General features: G+C 35.2%; 1 non-coding gene across 1 annotated transcript; it reads left to right on the top strand.

The window, feature by feature from the left end:
- Positions 1-16072: 16072 nt before the first annotated feature.
- On the top strand, positions 16073-16179 carry LOC136225117 (small nucleolar RNA R71). Its single transcript, XR_010686851.1, has one exon. It is a non-coding gene; the product is annotated as a small nucleolar RNA R71 (small nucleolar RNA).
- The last annotated feature ends 900 nt before the right edge of the window (positions 16180-17079 follow it).

Here is a 17079-nt window from a genome sequence, read left to right as displayed (position 1 = left end):
ATTTTGTTAATTCAGGTATTTATGGGATAAATTCAATAGCGGACTAATTTTTTCACAGGTTTAATTCAACAGCGGACTAATTTTTTTTACGTAACAGGTATTTACGGATTTAATTCAATAGCGGATTAGCTATTTTTTTTGCTCTTCCGACACGCGGGCGTGTGGCGATCACGCCCAACCACACAGTGAGGCATGGGGCTATCACGCCCGACCACACAGTGAGGCGTGATAGCCACACGCCCGCGTGTCGAGAGAGCAAAAAAAATAGCTTTTTCCTTCCCAAAACCCATGAAAGGGTATTTTCGTCTTTTCACGGGACTAGGGGTGGGAATTTGGGGCTGGGATTAACAGCACCCTTTAATAATAGAATTGGAGATTATATTTGTAAATTCGGTGAATTTTTTGAATTTTTTTTGTCTCATTCGTACAAACACAGTATATTTTCTTCTTTTATTTTTATTTTTTTCACATCCCAACATGATAAAATGACGCACGTGTGAAGTGTAGATGACAAGATTCATGACCGAAAATGCACTTTTATCGACGTTAGGGGTAAAATTGCTCTTGGCTTCCAACGTTATGGGTAAAATTGCACCATTTTAGACATTAGGGCTAAAATTGCTCCTGAGGGATATTTTTGCACCTTAACCCTTATTTTTTTTATCACTCAAGATAATGTCTAAATCCTTCAAAATACATTGTTATTTTTAGAGGAAGAGTAGCTTAAGAATGCATACCTTATTACCAGAAAACAACACAACCTTTTAATTCCAAATCTGGAAAACTAATCTGCAAAACAATAAACCAACTATAAGAAAAGAGAGTGCTCTGAGGAATGATAGTTGAAACAATCATGTGTATGTCCCTGCAAAAACGAAGAAAAATTGTCCACTAATCCAAGTTTATCACCTTGTAATCACTGTGGATCTGTCGAAAATTGAGAGAGTGATATGGAAGGAAGCAGTTAGTAACATATATAAATTAGATGGCTATTTTTATGGAAGATGCAGTTATAACAAAAAAAAAATACTAAATAAAATAAAAGTAAATAAATAAAAAATTAAATTGAGAAATTACCTCCAACTGACACATCAGCAGTTGATCTCTAGCTTTTAGTATATGTATAGACAGGAATTTTCACATGCACCTTAATGAGCAAGTGAATTTGCTTATTCACCGTTAGATATAGACTTATTAAATCTAAGCCTCAGAATGCTTTGAATTTCCACCAACCTAGATCTAACGGTGAATGAGCAAATTCTACATGCTCATTAAGGTGCATGTGATCAAGACTGTATGTATAGATAGATAGATAGATTAGCCTAAAACACAAATAACCCATGAACTTGTCCAAATGTTGCGACTGTCTCTCCGAACTTTCAATTGTAACAACTTACCCATTAAACTTGTTCAATTATAAAACATAACCCATCAAACTTGTCTAGGGATGGCAACGAGTATTATACCCGGGGTACCCGACACTACCCGACCCTAATGGGTCTACCCGTATCCTATATAAAAGGGTATGGGATTAAAACCATTACCCGTTAGGGTAATGGGATGGGTATAGAAATACCCCCTAGGTTACCCGATACCTGTTACCCGCCATAATTTTTTTATATATTGATAAATGTCATTGTTTTTTAGATGTAAGACGTGAGATTTGAACTGCAATCTTTTGTTTTTCAACCATTGAGTGATACCACTAAGCTACTTTATTCTTATTAATTAAGGTTCAGTTTGTTCAATTTTTAGACAAATGATTTATTAAATTTATACTCTGTTAAATTTGTAATATTTTTGTTTTATTTATTGATTCTTAATGGGTAAGGGTACCCGCGGGTACCCGCGAATTAAATGGGACGAGTATGGGATGCAAAAACTATACCCGTTAGGGTAATGGGACGGGTAATTAAAAAATAAAAGGGTAAGGGTTTAGGATTGGCATTACCCGCGGGTACCCTACCCGTTGCCATCCCTAAACTTGTCCAATTATAAAACATAAGGGTAAATTACACCAAAGGTACCTGAATTATACTCCAATTCACACTTTGATACCTGGATTACATTTTGTCACAAAAATATACCTCAAGTATGGGTGACCGGACATTTAAGTGCGTTTCTCCGGTAAGTGATTGGTCAACAACGGAAAAAAAAATCCTCTGTCCCAACCTTCCTGTCCCTTTGCCTGTATCCCTGTAACTTTTTGACATGTGTAAGTTTAATCCTAGTAGACAATTAACTCCTTAAACATTATTAACGTTTCTTAACTATTTGAATTAAAATCCCAGTTAATTTATTAGCTTCTCTTTTTCTGGTTAAACTATCACTTGCTGTCAACAAAGATTTTTCCACTTTCTTATTGATTTTTAGATCTTTTTTACTGATCAAGCAGCAACAGCAGAAATTTCTTTTATCATCAAATTCTCTCCCTTTTTCTTCTTTCCGGTTCTCTTCGGATCATTGTCGTTCTATTTATTTGACATCTATGAATCAAGTCTCAACCCCCATTTTCCTCCTCTGTTTCATATTCTGCTTTCTCTCTCATTTGTCTTCTTTTTTTTTACTTAACTTGCCATTTTTTACTTTACCTGTTGATTTTGATGGCTGTTTCCCCCTCTAGCTCTTCTAGCTTGGACTTGCCCATGTCCATGCCTGGCTCTTTTCTTTCTTTTGGTGAGACCTCTCTTTTCTCCTTTTTCTCTCTCCATATTTGTAATAGAGATTTCATGGTCGATCTTTCTAATTCCCCTTTTCGTGTGTGATGAGATTCATATATGTTGATTAATTTGATGTTAATTAACACTCAAAGATACATGTTTATTCTATATTGGTGGAGGAGGGGGTTTAGTGGTTATTGATTTGGATATAAATCAATTACCATCAGAAAAAGATGAATTTGAAGATGAAGAAGATATCACAAATGAAGGTCCGAGCTTTTCATTATAGGAGATGAGAACGAGAATAACCGGACCCATTACTTCAACGATGAAGAAGACGGTAAAGAAGCTCCGGTCATCTGAGATTTCTGTAAAAAAAGCAGCGCCACACATCTGAGGTTTCTGTGATGAGATTTCTTCCACCAAAATCTTCACCGTCACACTGCTCCACCTTCTCCGCCCATAATTTATCACTCCAATAAAGCAGAAATTGAGTTGGAAAAAAGGGGAAAATTCATAAAATCGAAAACAAGCAACTGGAAGCAGAGATATAGAGAAGGGAAGGTACAAAATGGTGTGTTTTACAAAAATTGGAAGTATACAAGGAGATCCATAGAATTGAGGAGTGAGAAGCAGATTTAAGGAGAGAGAAGGTGAGAGAATTCGTAGGAGAGAAAGAGGGAAAAAAATCTTCTCTTCCCTTTAACCTATCCCCTTCCCTGTACTTCATTGGTATTTTGACATGTGGCTACAGAGTCCTAATCAGCTTTTAACAGACTTAACGCTGTTAACTATCAATTAGCACATGAAACTGAATCCTGGTTAACTTCCCATTATCTTCTTCTTCTTCACAATCTGAATGTCTTTCATTGGGACCTGCGTTTTTCCCCAAACCGAATCTCGTTCTCATCTTCTATAATGAAAAGCTCGGACCTTCATTTGTGATATCTTCTTCATCTTCAAATTCATCTTTTTCTGGTGGTACTTGATTTATATCCAAATCAATAACCACTAAACCCCCTCCTCCACCAATATAGAATAAACATGTATCTTTGAGTGTTAATTAACATCAAATTAATCAACATATATGAATCTCATCACACACGAAAAGGGGAATTAGAAAGATCGACCATGAAATCTCTATTACAAATATGGAGAGAGAAAAAAGAGAAAAGAGAGGTCTCACCAAAAGAAAGAAAAGAGCCAGGCATGGACATGGGCAAGTCCAAGCTAGAAGAGCTAGAGGGGGAAATAGCCATCAAAATCAACAGGTAAAGTAAAAAAAAAAGAAGACAAATGAGAGAGAAAGCAGAATATGAAACGGAGGAGGAAAAGGGGGGTTGAGACTTGATTCATAGATGTCAAATAAATAGAACGACAATGATCCGAAGAGAACCGGAAAGAAGAAAAAGGGAGAGAATTTGATGATAAAAGAAATTTCTGCTGTTGCTGCTTGATCAGTAAAAAAGATCTAAAAATCAATAAGAAAGTGGAAAAATCTTTGTTGACAGCAAGTGATAGTTTAACCAGAAAAAGAGAAGCTAATAAATTAACTGGGATTTTAATTCAAGTAGTTAAGAAACGTTAATAATGTTTAAGGAGTTAATTGTCTACTAGGATTAAACTTACACATGTCAAAAAGTTACGGGGATACAGGCAAAGGGACAGGAAGGTTGGGACAGAGGATTTTTTTTCCGAGAAGGAGGAGAGAGTGGGTCAAACTTTTAATCAAATAAATTGTCAAATTCAAATTGACCGGTTGGTGCCTGTTGAAATTATTAAATTGTCCGGTCACCTATATTTAAGGTATATTTTTGTGACAAAATGTAATTTAGGTGTCAAAGTGTGAATTGGAGTATAATCCAGGTATCTTTGATGTAATTTACTCTAAAACATAACCCCAAATTATCGATATGGACTGCAATTGAAGAAACACGTAAAATACAAAAGTTGCAACGCTCGTGGAGTGTGATAATCAAATGTTTGGTGTGATACAAAACGTTTTTATGGTTGCTTCAAGTACGGGGTAGAAAAATTCCCAATTTGAGGTTATATTTTACAATTGGACAAGTTTAAATGGTAAGTTGTTACAATTGAAAGTTGGAGGGAGCAGTTACAACATTTGAACAAATTTAGGGGTCATTTGTGTATTAGGCCTATAAATATTAGAGATATATTTGATATAAGTTTGTAACATCTACGATTTTACTCCTTAATGTTAGAGGTGAAGAATAATTTTAACTCTAATATTGATAAATTGGTCAAATTTAAGAACTAATTAAAAAATTCTTATTGGTTATGAATCTTGTCATCTATATTTTATATTTATATCATTCTATCGTTAATTAGTAATATATTACAAATATATGATTAGACGTGGAAAAGATTAACAAAAAAAAAAAGATATATATTTTATACGAGTTGAAGAAAAGAAATTCAATATTTCACGGATTTAAAAATATTAATTTTCAATTTTATTATTAAATCGCAAAAATATAAAATCATTTTCTAGAACTAATTGATATGCAATAAATTAATAAACAAAATATTTGCATGTTATAATGATGATTAAAATTGACAATAAAAATTACAAATTAGGGGTAAAATTGCTCTTGGCGGTTAATATTAAGGATAAAATTACTAATGGTCCTTAATGTTAGGACTATTTTTTGCACATTATCTCTATATATTACTACCATTTTTGTAACCCAATTAATTTTACCCAAGTTGGAAAAAGGTTAAATGCATAATTGGTTACTGAACTTACATAATTGTCTCAAAATAGTCACTAAACTTTAATTTATTTTAATAAAATCCTTCAATTTTGAATTTTGTCTCAATTATACCACTCAGTATCAGGGGGAGTTTGGTTTAAATTTTGGAAACAGAATTGAAATCGGAATCAGAATGATAGAGAATCAGAATTGAAATCACAATTTAACAATTCTGTTTAGTTTAATCCATAAGCGGAATATAAGATTTATTTATTTATTAAAATAATTAGAATAATAATAATTTTGATAAATATAATTTACTAAAATATAATATAATATATTATTTACTATGTCTTTTATTATATACATATGAACTGATCGTGGGTTTGTCAAAATATTGTTAGTGGGTGGGATTGTTTTTTAGTTTGTGGGGGTGGGTGGGTTTTACGGTTTTAGCTATTATCATTTTTTTTTATTAATTTTAATAAACAAGGGGGAATGAAAGTTGATTAATGGGGTTAGATATTAGAAGTGATTTATTATACCTAGCCACAAATTCCTATCTCTAGTCTCGGAAATTGACCGAACTACCCTTTGCCCAAAAATTGAAAAAAACCAAAACCTCTCAAATACCCTATACACTCTTCGATCAAATCCGGACTCGTTTGTGAACCAAATCATGGATCGTGAAAGTGCCCGTAAAGGGAAAGACAAAATGGTAAGATTTACGGTTTTATTTCGTTGATTTTCGCTCTGTTTTGTGATCTGTGGGGTGTTTAAAAAATTTGCCGGAATCGCAGTCGGGCGTATGAACATCACGCCCGACCAGTGGTGAGGGCGTGATAGCCACATGCCCGCACCACTGGTCGGGCGTGATGCTAGAACGTCCGAACCACTGGTCGGGCGTGATGCGCTTACGCCCGCACCACTGGTCGGGCGTAATGTTCATACGCCCGACCAGTGGTCTCGGCGTGATTCTCTTACGCCCAAGGTTTTTTTTAATAAAAATTTACATTATTTACAATTTTATTAATTTTAGTATAATTTTAGTATAATTTTTACAATTTTATTAATTTAGTGTAATTTTATAATTTTAGTATAATTTTAGCATAATTTTATAACTTTAGTATAATTTATTAATTTTAGTATAATTACAATTATTTACAATTTTATTAATTTAGTAGTATTTTAGCATAATTTTACAACTTTAGTATAATTTACATTATTTACAATTTTATTAATTTAGTGTAATTTATAATTTATATGTTACCATTTTTTATTAACTATATGTAATTTTTTTGTAGACGGAGCGACCTACTAGGGGTGGGAAATCCATCTCGTTATCTGCTCGTCGTCTAGATATGGACGGCGAGGATGATACACCACGCCATACGAGATTGCGTGGTATTGATATATCCGGTCGTAGGCGTAGAGGGGCTGCGACGGACCAGTTGAGGAGGGGACCAGCTGACCATGCCCGTGCACTGAGATGGGAGGTCGGGATACCAGGCAAGACGACCACCCGACTAGATACAATACGCGGGCAGCTGGACCGTATGACGGCAGCAGAGGTATTTTTATAAAATTTTAGAATTAATTTAAGTATTATTTATAGTATATTATTATTTTTTATTGAGTATTATTTTTTTCCAGGTGACGTGGTTGCCTTATGGTCCTGTCCCCGATGATGATCAGCTTCGAGTGTCCTACGCCGGTTGGATACGGTGTAGAGACATCGTCGAGCCATATATGCCCGATCGAGCGTTGCGACAGGTCGGATATACTCAACATATCCCAGCTGAGCGTATTAGACCTGATAAAGCAGTACGACCATGGAGATCTATAGCGTATAAGCTCACGCATTCCTTAGTCACAGTTCAGGATACCTGGCGGAGATTTCCATCGGCTCGGGGCATTGATCGGAGGAGATGCCGACCAGTTGGATACGATCCCACTGCCTATGATCCTGCTTATATGGACTGGTATATGCGATATTCGCATCCTCATCTTCTTCATGCACCACAGGCTGAACCGGTACAGCATGCTCGCGCCAACAGCGAATTTGTAAGTTTATTATTATTTAATATTATTATTTAGTATTAGTTTATATGTGTTTATTTTTTAATATTTATTTATTAATTTTTTTTTGCAGTGGTGTGTCACCCAACTATCGGCTACCCACCGATCTAACGAGGATGCTCCACGCATTAAGAGGGAGATGGATGAGTTTATGGATGCGTGGCGTCGGGCGAGCTAAATTATTTTTGTAAAACTTCATACATTTTAACACTTTTGATATTATATTTACTCTTTTATGTTTATAAATTTTATGTTTATTAATTTTTATGTTTATTAATTTTTATTTTAATGTTTATGTTTTTAAATTTTATTTGTTAAAGGGTAATACGAGTTAAAATGCCGTAATTTTATTTCTAAACGGATAATTCGAGTTACCACAATTATGAACTCTTTTTTTTGTGATTTATTCATGCGGGCGTGAGGTAATCACGCCTCACCATGTGGTGAGGCGTGATTACCTCATGCCTCACCACATGGTGAGGCGTGATTACCTCACGCCCGCGTGCCGGGAGAGGTTTTTCCCCCCAATTTCCCACCTCAAAGCCTGAAAGGATACTTTCGTCCTTTCACGGGGCTAGAGGTGGGAAATTGGGGCTGGGTTTAACAACACCCTATTAGAATCATGATTCCCATAATTTGGGGGAATTAGATTCCTATTCCTCCATTAATTCTAGTGAATTAAAACATTATAAAAGGAAATCAATTATTTTCATACTAGAGATGAAAAGAAAAATGACGGACATCATTATTAGTAACAAGTAATGATCAGAGAGCATTAACTGTTCCCGCCACACCCCCCTCAAACAATGTGAAACAGAACATATGGCTAGCAGAGACTAGTAGGGAAACCAAACATATTCCCCATAGCCTCATAATCTATGGTATAAGTTACACCATTATTCCTAAAGGAAATTGATGTCTTCTTCTTATTCATGGTCAAAGTGACCAAAAACTCTACTACATATTCCGTAATACGGGAAAAACGCATAGAAACAAATTCTTGCCAACCCAAAGTGTCAATGAAAGCATAAATTCTAGTAGAGAAATCCAATGCTCTTACCGAATTGAAGTCAAGAAAGTGCATATCCACAAACTCCCTCTTGGAATTGGAAAAGTGAATGAATCGAGCGGCTTCCTCCTCCGTTTCAATGTCAAAATAGGCTCTGCAACGTATACGAAGGCGATTAGCTTCCGTAACTGCTGGCTTGTGACCAACACGCTTTGTTCTAGGCATGTTAATGGTGTTTAGGGTTTGTAGAGAAGAAAAAGAAGAAAGGAAAAGAGAGAAAACCAAAGGTTGAAGATGAAGTGAGAGTTGTAAATGAGGAATTGAATTGATAAGTGATTAGAGGGGGTAAAGAATAAATTGGGAAGAGTAAAAGTAATTTATGGGGAAGAGTTTAGAGTAGGCGATTGGGTAAAAATTGAGGTGATGTGAGGTTTGTGTAAGGAGTAGGTTTATATAGGGTGATATAGGGAGATGTAGATGTAGAGTAGGAATAGGAATAGGCCAAAAATATGTCAAAAATCCGGAATGAAACGTCCTACAGGTCGCGTGTCGCGACCGAGAATGCCGATCCGCGGTCGCGACACGCGAATTTCAGAGAATTTTTTGCTCTGAATTCGGACTGTTTTTGCTGGACTTACCGAGAATATATAATTCTCGGCCGAGAATCGGTCAATTGTGGCTGATTATGTGTATTTTGACTTGGTTTGTGCAATATTTTTGATTAATTGTGTCCTGAATTAAATTAAAACTGTACCTGCACTTAAAAACTTAAATGAAAAACATTAAATATAAGGAAAACCAAAGGTTTATCCTTATTAATTTGAAAAATAAAGAGAAATAAATGGCATAATAAGATTTAATGAAACATTAATGCACATTTATGTATATGAGTTAAATGAATCATGTTAAGTGCAAATAAATACAAGTTCATGCATTAATTAATTGAGTTAGATCTGAATGTATTGAACACAATAAAAATAAATGAAGTTTATGAATTTAGATTAAGTGTGAATATATGTGTTGATTAAGAAAAACCATACTAGTTCATTGTAAGTATTTGTTATGTCCATTTGAGCAAGAATAATTAGAATTGGTCAACATAAAATGGACTTAGTATAGATTTATCCATGATCACATAGGAAATGGAACAAATATATATTAACTATGGTCAAATCAAGAATGAACTAAAATAAATAGAAATTTTTATTGAATCAACATATATGTACAAAAATTGAAACAAATCATAAAAAACAAAGAATGAAATTAAATAACACAAAATACATAAATATTTACAAAATAAAACTTATAAACCTAAACTATTCTATATACTCATCCCTATCAATCGGGATTTCTCTAGCCCTATAGCGGCCAATTTTCAACTGCACGAAAGCTTGACGTTCTGGTGCAGAAAGAAAATGCGGGCCTGCTCGAAAGACACGTTTCACTAGACCTTCATATTCCAAAAACTCATAGTCTAGTATCGGAAAAGATTCATCCTCACTCCAAGGAACAGTAATAGTACCCTTGGTACCGAGAATTATTCCGCAAATTATATTCCCGAATCCAATCTTTTTATCCTTGGATCGAGAAGCGGCAACAAGACCCTCCATCAGAATTTTTGAAGAATCAACTGTATTTCCTTGGAATATATCCCCAAGGACATATAAGTCGGTGTCGCGGACCACACTGCTAAATGTGCGACCGAACAGACTGTGACACAGAAACTTGTGTAGATACAGCATTGAATTGGAGTGAAAAGATTGATTGTAGGCGAGTCTAGGATTGAAACGCCAGAATCCAGTGAGCATTCTCCATATGTCTGTGGATGTCATATCTTTGCCAGGATGACGTTTGATTGTGTCCCTCGGGGGAAAACCAAACCAGGCATTCAACTCGGGATATCCGAAAGTAAATATTTCGCCATCGCGATGAAAACTAAGACGCACCCGTCGTTTGTTAATGAAACGAACGGTACAGAAAAACTCGAGAATCCAATCGCCAATTATAGGAAATCGCATGTTGGCGAATTTTGTCCATCCTAAGCGTTCCAAATAACGACTCATGTCATCGCTTATTCCGAGTTGTTTATTCAAAAACTCATCCATATATAACATTCCAACGAAGAACTTGTAACGAAGCCTCCAATAGCGCCTACCTTCATCATGATTGAAGATAGGAAATGGCGCACCATATCTCTTGGATAAGTCGGGACGTTTATTGCTTGAAACAACAATTTTCTTAGGGGATTTGTGTTTAGTAGTCATGATTTTGAGAAAAGGAAGAAGGGTTCTGTAACTTAGTTAACAATGGTGTTTTGAGAAAATCAGAATTTTGTTCTGACAGAGATGAAAAGAATGTAACAGAACTTTGATCCTCTAGGATTTATTTATACGATTTTAGGACGAAATGAGGTGTTGTTTTGATGCGAAAAGGCATAAAACCATACCTCTAAAGGTTGAAGAAACTCAATTTTTCGATTTTAAAAAGCTGTGTCTGCAGGTAGAAGAAGATACAGGTCTGATGGTGTAAAAAACTCCCGTGTCGCGACCGAGAATCTCAATTCTCGGTCGCGACACGCTGATTTCCTCGCGAAAATCAAGCGTCGAAACCCTATGTGTCTGATTCTCGGCCAAGAATATAAATTCTCGGTAAGTTCAGAAAAAACCTTACCTGTTTGGACAATTCTGAAAATGTGAATTCTCAACTGAGAATTCCAAATTCTCGACTGAGAATCACCAAATTTCTCCTAATTCGTACTAAAGACCTAAAAATAAAATAAAAGCATGACTTAAACATATTTTTATATATCTAAACCTTAATATAAAGTCTATTATTAATTAAAAACCATAAAATTGGCATGTGTAAAAATTTAAACTAAATCAAAAATCATTAAAACATATTAAAACTAACAAAACGAAACAAAATAAAATAAAATAAAAATAAAAATAAAGTACATTAAATCTAAATGAATTAATCGTCAGAAAAATGCGTCACGAACGCAATTTCTTCGTTTGAAACATTTTCGTAATAGATCTTACATCTATTACCATTAACTTTGAAACGAACGACGTCAGGTCCTTCAAGTTCTAAAGAGCCATAATCAAATACTTTAATGACTAGATATGGTCCCGTCCATCTGGACTTAAGTTTACCTGGAAATAACCGGAGCCGTGAATTAAATAACAGCACCTTGTCCCAATGTTAAAGCTTTTGACTTTAATCTTGGCGTCGTGCCATTTCTTCACTTTTTCTTTATATATTTTCGCATTTTCGTAAGATAGATGACGTAACTCGTCTAACTCATTTAAGTTGAGCAAACGTTTCTTACCTGCTTGTTGCAAATTAAAGTTAAGTTCCCTAATAGCCCAATAGGCTTTGTGTTCTAATTCGACTGGCAAATGACATGCCTTCCCATACACTAATCGGTATGGACTCATTCCTATTGGTGTTTTAAATGCATTACGGTATGCCCATAACGCATTGTTGAGTTTACGAGACCAGTCTTTTCTTGAAGACGAAACTGTTTTCTCTAGAATCCATTTGAGTTCTCTATTTGATATCTCTGCCTGACCATTCGATTGAGGATGGTATGGCGTTGACACGTGGTGGCGTACTCCATATTTTTTCATAAGTATATCAAAACTTTGGTTTATAAAATGGGTACCTCCATCACTTATAATGACTCTAGGACAACCAAATCTACAAAATATATCTTCAAGAAAACCAACAACAACCTTAGAATCGTTCGTCGGGGTTGCAATTGCTTCAACCCACTTCGAAACATAATCTACGGCGACTAATATGTAAGTTTTACTATTAGAAGGGGGAAAAGGTCCCATGAAATCTATTCCCCACATGTCGAAGACTTCAACTTCTAACATGTTTGTGAGGGGCATCTCATCTTTTCTGCCTAAATTTCCTGTTCTTTGGCACTTGTCACAACGAATAATAAATGAACGGACATCTTTAAACAATGTAGGCCAAAAGAATCCACATTCAAATATCTTGGCTACTGTCTTACTAACGCCGTTATGTCCCCCATACGAGCTAGAATGGCATTCCGACATTATAGACTCATATTCATTTTCACTAACGCTTCTCCTAATTATCCCGTCACCACAAGTTCTGAACAAGAAAGGATCTTCCCAAAAATACTGTTTAATGTCGAAGAAGAATTTCTTCTTTTGTTGGAAAGTTAATCCTTCCGGAACAATGTTGGCTGCAAGATAATTTGCAATATCTGCATACCATGCCGACATGACACTTTTTATTTGATAGAGATATTCATCAGGGAAATCATCTCGTATATCGATAGTCTCACCTATAGGACCGTTTTCATCTTCGAGTCTTGATAGATGATCGGCGACAAGGTTTTCTACTCCCTTTTTGTCTTTAATTTCTATATCAAATTCTTGTAACAATAAAACTCATCTAATTAGACGTGGTTTTGCATCTTTCTTAGCAAATAAATATCTTAAAGCTGCGTGATCAGTATAAATAATAACTTTTGAACCTAACAAGTATGACCTGAACTTATCACATGCAAAAACTACAGCTAACATTTCCTTCTCGGTTGTGGTGTAGTTTAATTGTGCACCGGACAGTGTGTGACTTGCATAATAAATGACATGAAGTTTCTTATCCTTTCTTTGACCTAAACACATCCGACGGCTAAGTCACTTGCATCACACATGATTTCAAAAGGTAAATCCCAATCGGGTTTAGCAATAATAGGTGCACTGACTAAAGCTGTTTTCAATGTTTCGAAAGCTTTAACGCAATCTTCATTAAAATCAAAGGTCGAATCGTTCATGAGTAAATTAGTAAGTGGTTTGGAAATTACAGAGAAATTTTTAATAAATCTCCTGTAAAAACCTGCATGTCCTAAAAATGACCTTACTCCCTTAACAGTAGTTGGAGGGGGTAATTTTTCTATTACTGAAGTTTTTGCTCTATCCACTTCTAATCCTTTTTCAAAAAATTTATGTCCTAAAACAATTCCCTCGTCAACCATGAAATGACATTTTTCCCAGTTTAATACTAAATTTGTTTCTTCACACCTAGAAAAAACTTTATCCAAGTTCTGTAGGCATGAATCGAAAGAATCTCCATAAACGGAAAAATCATCCATAAAAACTTCCATGATATCTTCAATGAAATCATTAAAGATCGCAGTCATACAACGTTGAAATGTTGCGGTTGCGTTACATAGACCAAAGGGCATTCTCCTATATGCAAATGTTCCATAAGGACATGTGAATGTTGTTTTGTCTTGGTCATCCGGGTAAATATATATTTGAAAGAATCCCGAGTAACCGTCTAGAAAACAATAAAAAGGATGACCAGCTATCCTTTCGATCATTTGATCAATGAAAGGAAGAGGAAAATGATCTTTCCTAGTTGCTTTATTAAGGTTCCTATAATCTATACAAACCCTCCAACCGGTGGTGGTTCGTGTAGGTATTAATTCACCTTCGTCATTCCTTACAACAGTTATGCCTCCCTTTTTAGGTACACAGTGGATTGGAGTAACCCATTCACTATCCGAAATAGGATAAATGATTCCATTGTCTAAAAGTTTAGTAATCTCATTTTTGACTACTTCTTTCATATTCAGATTTAAGCGTCTCTGCCTATCCGCTTTAGGTGGCTTATCTTCTTCTAAGTGAATTCTGTGCATTACAATACTAGGATTAATTCCTTTTAAGTCTGAAATCTGCCAACCCATACTTCCTATTCTATTTCTAACAACTTCTTTTAATTTTTCTTCTTGAACCTGTGTTAGTTTGTTAGAGATAATTATAGGTAGAGAATCGCCTTCGCCTAAGAAAGCGTACCTCAAATGGTTTGGTAATTCTTTAAGTTCTAATTTATGTGGAATTATAATTGAAGGCGGAACTGGTCCATCTTCTCGAATCAAAGGCTCTGGGTCCTTATCTTCTAGTTCTTCACTCATTATAGGTTCTATTATTTCTTCTTTTTGAACAATGTCATTTACACATTCTTCAACTAAATCAAGTTTCATACAAGCGAAATCCTCCATAGGATATTTCATTGCTTGGTTCATATCAAACTCGATCTTATCGTCTCCTATTCTTAAAACTACTTTCCCTTCCGACACATCAACTAGAGCACGTCTCGTGTTCATGAACGGTCTACCAAAGATTAGCGGACAATTAACGTCATAAGCAAAATCTAATATAACGAAATCGGTGGGAAAAATAAATTTGTCAACTTTAACTAAAACATCCTCGATAATACCATATGGTCTTTTAGTGGTTTGGTCCGCTAATTGCAAAACCATATTGGTACGTTTGATATCTTCCTCTAAGCCTAACTTATTAAAAATTGATAATGGCATCAAGTTTATGCTAGCTCCTAAATCACAAAGACAACTTAGGAATTCAATATCTCCCAACTTACACGGAATGGTAAAACATCCGGGATCCTTGAGTTTAGTGGGCAAATTACTTGACACGATTGAACTACAATCTTCAGTTAGTGAAATGGATGAAATTCCTTCCCAACTGATTTTCTTTGAAATTAAATCTTTTAGGAATTTACCATAATTGGGAATTTGCGTAATTGCATCCATAAACGTCAAATTAATATGAAAATTTTTAAGTTTGTCTAAAAATGTTAAAAGTTGTTTGTCATAGTCCTTATTTCGGACTTTGTGTGGAAAAGGTGGTTTGGGTACAAAAGTTTTTGTACTCGAGTCAATTGGTGTATCCTTTTGGTTTAATGTATCTTCTTTGGATTTTGGTAAATCAGTTCCTGGTAATGTTGAATTTCCGGCCATTTCCGGACCTAAGTAATTTTTCCCTGAGCGAAGAGTGATAGCCTTTACATGCTCTTTCGGATTTTCTTCCGTATGGCTGGGAAGACTTCCCTCTTTGCGGGATGGAATTGATTTAGCGAGTTGTCCAATTTGAACCTCCAAATTATGGATGCTAGATGATTGGTTTTTAATAAGCTGATCGAATTTATTCTCGATCCGTTTAAAACCATCGTCGTGATTACTTATTTTTCCGCTCATAGCATCAATAAATTTGTCGATTTTAGAAGATAAAGTGCTAATCGTATCTCTTGATTGATTTTGATAATTAGTGGTACGATTTTGATTAGCATTGGCATTATTATTATTATCTCTCCAGTTAAAGTTAGGATGATTTCTCCATCCAGGATTATATGTATTGGAATAAGGGTTATTAGTTTGGTTTTGCCCTTGGACAAAATTTGCCTGTTCAATTTCGCTCATACCTTCATAATCTACATCCGTTTGGATTGGCTTACCATTAGGATCACACGGTGCCATAAACCTATCAATTTTGTGCGATAAGGCAGAAAATTGGGCTTGCAACATCGCAACTGGATCAAGATTCACTATACCTTTAACTGATGATGTAGTTGAGGATGATGGTTTCACCACTGGTACGTGTCCACGTTCCGCGGGCCACATACTACTGTTGATTGTCATTTCCTCCAAAAGTTCTCTTGCTTGGGCCAGCGTTTTCTTCATGAATAATCCTCCAGACATAGCATCTAATGAACCTCTAGTTGTAGGATTCAATCCATTATAAAATGTTTGCATTAAAAGTTCAGCGGGCAATTGGTGGTGTGGGCATAAACGTTGAAGTTCTTTAAAACGTTCCCAAGCCTCATAAAGAGTTTTATTATCATTTTGAGAAAAAGATGTTAACTCTTTTATGACTCTTGCGGTTTTTGCTAAAGGAAAATTTTTTGATAAAAATGCTTGGGCTAATTGCTCCCAAGTTTCAAATGTTGCGGCTGGCATAGAAGTTAACCATTCTTTGGCTCGATCCTTCAAAGTAAAAGGAAAAAGGCGAAGGTTGATTGCTTCCGCAGTCACATTTGGTATTTTAAAAGTGTCACAAATTTCTAAGAAATTTGTCAAATAGGTGTTAGGATTTTCGTTAGGTAACCCGTAAAATGTTACATTATTTTGCAACATATTAAGCAATGATGGCTTAATTTCAAATTGGTTTGCATTTATTTGGGGTCTAACTATGCTGTTTGTTACACCTGCCACTCCTGGCCTAGCGTAATCCATAAGTGTGGCCATAATTTCTGGCTCAGTAACTCTAGTTTTTATTGGAGTCTTGTTTTTGTTTTTCTTGTCTTTCTTGTTCTTTTTAACCGTTTTTTCAATTTCTGGGTCTAGCGGTTTTGGTGGAATGCCTGAACTTCGAGAACTGCGCATGAACTTGAAATTTCGCATGAACCGAAACTACCTTCAAAACAGAATTTGAAAAATAAATATGTTAGTAATTTGAAATAAGTAAAATATAAAATTTTGAATAAGTATAAATAAACCTAAATTCGAAATAAAATATGAAAAATCTAAATTTTTGTCAAAAATTTTGGCGTTCCCCGGCAACGGCGCCAAAAACTTGTTGAGCGATTTCCGCAAGTGCACGGTATACGCTTGTAGTAATAAAAGATATCGATCCCACAGGGAACGTTTTTTAACAAAAACTTATTTTGAATTGGTTAAATTTACTTTTAAGGTTTATAATATGGAAAATCGTTAAATCGGATTTGGTTTTGAAATTGCTAGAATAAGAATTAGAATAGAGTATAACAAATGTTAGAA

Source organism: Euphorbia lathyris, chromosome 3 (assembly GCF_963576675.1).
Source record: "Euphorbia lathyris chromosome 3, ddEupLath1.1, whole genome shotgun sequence".
In the NCBI taxonomy this organism is placed as follows: Eukaryota; Viridiplantae; Streptophyta; class Magnoliopsida; order Malpighiales; family Euphorbiaceae; genus Euphorbia; species Euphorbia lathyris.
The sequence above is the reverse complement of the archived record's forward strand: the minus strand, read 5'-3'. Positions and strand labels throughout refer to the sequence as shown.